We start from the raw sequence: 4,775 nt of genomic DNA, 5'->3' as shown, positions 1-4,775 counted from the left end.
CTTGGGAGGCCAGTATGACTCTGATACTCAAACCAAAGACATCACAAGAAAAGAGAACTACAGAATATCTTTTCATGAATATAGATATAAAAATCCTCTTTAAAATCTAAATCCAGCAACCTATAAATAGGATTATACACCATGACTAAGTGGTTTTATCCCAGGAATGCGAAGTTCGTTGATATGAAAATCAATCTATGTATTACACTATATTAATAGAATAATAGGCCAAAATTACATAAGCATCTCAACAGACACATGAATGTGTGTGTGTGGGGGGGTGTTGGTGTGTGTGTGTGCGTAACCTAAGGAATCCATAAAAAAAAAAAAACAGCAGAATTAGTATATGAGTTCAGCAAGGTTTCAGGATACAAGATCAGTACACAAAAATCTATTGTGTTTCTACACATTAGCACTGAACAATTAAAATTATATTAAGAACACAATTTCATTTATAATTGCATCAAAAATATAACATACTTAGGAATAAATTTAACAAAAGAAGTACAAGGTTTACACAATGAAAACTACAAAACATTGAAAGAAATGATTGTTTTGAGGAAGATAATGAGTGACAGAGTGAATTAGGGCAGCGTCTGGATTGCTTGTAAGTTTTTATATCTTGTTATTAATAGTTTTTACACCAGTGTATTTTGTAAAATTTCATTGAACTGTACACTTAAGATGTGGGTACTTTATCGTATGTATTTTATATTCAATTTTTAAAGGATTCTCCAAAAAAACTAATCAAATCATATCATACCTTGCTTCTATTCTCATTATTAAGCATAATGTATGCAATACAAGAAAGACAGAAAACTACATTATAATGAAGATACTGAACTTCAAAAAAGAGCTAATAATGAGTATCCAATAGAAAATGAGTCCGAGTCACTGGATCTAAGTGAAATACATCTTAGAGTCATAAAGGATCCTGTTAATCTCTAAGAGAATGACGGTAATTAAGAAGAAGTGGTAGCAGACTTGAATAAGGGAGATATTCTTGTTTCCAAAGGAAATAAAAGATAGATTCCAGGAATAATTCATTTAGAAAAGTGATATTGATCTCTATCAAAAATCAGTAACATTTTGATGTCTAATACCATTCCGTACCAAATAGAAACAGTTCTTTTCAGACAAATGGCTGACCAGGCCTGTAGCATGGAGGGAACAAAATGAACCTAGGATATCCTATTAGTCCCCCAAATAAGTAAATGTTAAAACAACTAGCAGCAACAACAAATCAGTGGATATTTGTCACAAAGATATGAAGGAGCTCTCACTGGCCAAAATAGGGACAATTTAAGTATCAAAATAATTAAAGACAGTAACTAATTGCTGTCCTTAATTATTAAGGACAGACATTGCAAAAATAGAAATTCGTGAGTCCATACTGATAATTAACTAATTAATAAATTAATTGGAAGAGACAGCTCTTACTTGCAGTATAATTTCTAGAATCAAAAGGTAAATGTGATGGGAAAGGCAGAGTTAAGAGTTAGAAAATCACCATTTAGCACCATTAGAGTAAAGATTGTTTCAGGCAAGAATTATCTATGGATGCTAAACATAGGGGAAATTTTTGATGAGGACCATAATATTTGCATCACCTTACAATGTCTCCTTACGGATTTCTAGAAGTTGCAATAGAAAAAATAATGACTATACAGTGACAAAATGAATAACACTTTGACCCAGTAATCAAAATTACTATACCAATGAGGGGCAGATAGACACCGTGTTCTTCCAGAATGATGCACTCAGAAGGCTACATCTCTTCTGGTCCAGCCTGGAATAGATAACATGATTTTAACATGAGAAAACAACAAGCAGTCCCAAAATAAGGAAAGTCGTGTTTTAAAAAAGGAAAAAAATGCTGAATTCTTCAAAAAAGCCAATGTCATAAAATATCTTTTTATGGAAAGAATTTGCAGATTAAAGTAAATTAAAGAAACATAACAACTAAATGTAAAACCTGATCCTAGACCGGATTCTTTAATGAGAGGAAAAAATCATTAAAGGACATTATTGAGACACTTAGCAAAATTGGAATTTGAACAGTAGATTAGGTAAACTAATGGTGACAATGTTAATTTTACTAAAGTTGATAACAGTATGAAAGAGAAGGAAAGAGAGATTGATGATAAGTGATAAAGCAAATGAGGTAAAACAGTAAAATAGGTAAATCTGGCTAAAGAGTATATTGGCATTCTATGATCTATTTCTATAGTTGTAACTTTTCCATAGACTTCAAATTATTTCCAAATAAAAGATGTTGAAAATTAAAAATCAAAACAAAATCTATAACAGTTGTAAGGGAAGCTAACATTAATCAAGTGCCTTCATGTTCCAAAAATTCTTTAAATATCCTTTTATTCAATCCACACAATAACATCATCCAAATGACCTAAGAAACTTGGAGGAGTTTGTCCTTGGCTCTTTTTCTCAATATTTTATTTATTGTCTTGGTTAAATAAGTTCTCCATTTAACACTGATTAAAGTTCTTTGTGTAAAAAATTTATAGGATACAGATATGCATGCACACAAACACACACACACACGATGGTTTGCATATATAGAAAATCTATCTAGGTTTATTCAAGTAATACATAGTTAAAAATAAATAAAACTTTTAAAATTTTTACATGGCAAAAAAACTGGAAGGGATATATAATAGAATAAATAAAAGACATTCATAATAATTTCAAAATTCTGCAATGCTCAAACAAAAGCCTTCAAGATGAAATTTAACATTTATAAGTATAAAATCCAGTATGTTCAAGTTACATGTTCAAGATCAGGGGGAAAGGCTTGAAATTAGACCTCACTGAAAGCAAAGAAACCTTACTTGACTCCAAGCATATTAGGTGGTAATGGTCATTAAACAAACAATACCCGTATCTGCCATAAAATGAATGATACAATCTTACACAGGCATTTATAAAGAATTACAGCAAGATCTAGAGAAGTAAAAATTTTCACTGTTAGATGCCAGTTGTTGATTTCTGGGAGCCACATTTCAAGAAAGACAATGCCAAATTCTGGAGTGTACACAGGATAGATGTCTAAAAATCATTTTCCTTTTTAATTTTACAAATATCTACCCAGTGCTCAACATTTTTCTAGGAAGATTCAAGTTTAACTCATAGTTCCTGCCTTCAAAGAACATCACAAACAATTATCTGGCATATTCCTCAATCACACTGCCCTCCTCCGGGCTCTGCCCATTCAACCCCTAAGCAGATGGGCTCTGCTCATACCCATTCTAGTGTATGCAGAACTCAAAGTATCCAGATGACAAGCAAGTTAGCCTACTTGGTGATCCTGCTGTAGCTCTTTGCTCTTCTGTTTAGAAATTAGGGTCCTTCTAGGTGCAGTAACTAAGGCCCTAAGATTATTGCCTGCTATGCAATTTCTCTAAGGCTATCTGGACTTCCATACTTTTGTCTTTTAGATTGATACATGCCTCTAAATTTGAATTTCTCTACTGAAGCCTTTTTTTTTTAAGATTTTATTTATTTATTTGTCAGAGAGAGCACAAGCAGGGGGAGCTGCACACAGAAGGAGAAGCAGACTCCCCACTGAGCAGGAAGCCAGATGCAGGACTCAATCCCAGGATCCAGGGATCATAACCTGAGCCGAAGGCAAACTTTAACTAACTGAGTCACCCAGATGTCCCATGGAACCTTCTTGAGTAGTGTTAAAAATTGCCTTGATAATGACCATTGGCTTGTCTTGCTGGTTATGATCAGCTGAAGAGATTCAGTGTCCCTGTGATTCATCTAAACCTTGGGGTACCTTCTAGACCTCTTTGACACCAGCAGCCTCTAGATCATTGATTACCTGAAACTATGCTCCTGGGTATGTCCCTGGAAACCCAATGGGTTGCATCATCTCCAGGTCCCAATGCCCTCCATATCAACCTTTTCTGCTTAAGACTTGCATTTCTCTCACAGTGAAGACAGACAATAATACAAATAATACAGGACAGTCAGAAAGAAAGAAAACGAGGCACATTTTAATAATGGCTTTAAGGTGTTAAAACAAATCACTGTACAATTCTAAAGTAGCTCTTACCTGATTAGGGATTCAGAAAATAGTTTATAAAGGAAGTGACATTTGATCTTGGTTTTGAGTGATGAATAATTTTTATTACCAGGATTGCTGAAAGCAAGGGTGGATCCAGATTTTGTGTGGCCTGAAACCTGTAGAAATGACAGAAGGGGGAACTCTTATAGAATGCAAAGTGACAACACAAAATTAAGTATTCACCATTCATTAAATAATAATGATTATTCATTAAGCAACCATTTAATGAGAATGAAAAAAGAAATGTCAATGAACTTTTAAAAGCTGGTAAGTACCAAAAACATCACAACAACCAGAAAATAACAAATATTTATATTAACTTACTACCTGACACTTTTTGGCTACTTACTCTTTAAATCACTTCTTCATATGACGCTAATTTTGTAATGTAATTCTAGAAAGAACAGAAAGATATTTCAATCTTTTATTGATTTGGTTGACAAAAATTTGTTTTTTATTATTTATAGTATAAAAGGGTTCCTTTGATTTCATAACTCATTACACTTAATGTCACATAAATTTTTAGGAGTATTGTCAAATTTGGGGAAATATCTCCCAAGTTCTTTTCTTATAAAAGACCTATTTATTGTAGTACTGCTATAAGTTTACATCCTAAAAGCACAAGAAGTCTGATGAATACTATTTTGTGTAAGTCCACCAAAATATATATATATATATATAGTGA

General features: G+C 32.9%; 1 long non-coding RNA gene across 1 annotated transcript; it reads right to left on the bottom strand.

The window, feature by feature from the left end:
* Positions 1-685: 685 nt before the first annotated feature.
* LOC118014867 lies at positions 686-4,486 on the bottom strand. Its single transcript, XR_004680400.1, has 3 exons — positions 4,440-4,486; positions 4,079-4,206; positions 686-1,789 (listed from the first exon to the last, which is right to left on the bottom strand). It is a non-coding gene; the product is annotated as an uncharacterized LOC118014867 (long non-coding RNA).
* Between the last annotated feature and the right edge of the window lie 289 nt (positions 4,487-4,775).

Source organism: Mirounga leonina, unplaced genomic scaffold (genome assembly GCF_011800145.1).
Source record: "Mirounga leonina isolate KUSES-001 unplaced genomic scaffold, KU_Mleo_1.0 Mir_165, whole genome shotgun sequence".
Classification (NCBI taxonomy): domain Eukaryota; kingdom Metazoa; phylum Chordata; class Mammalia; order Carnivora; family Phocidae; genus Mirounga; species Mirounga leonina.
This window is presented reverse-complemented; position numbering and strand designations above follow the sequence as displayed.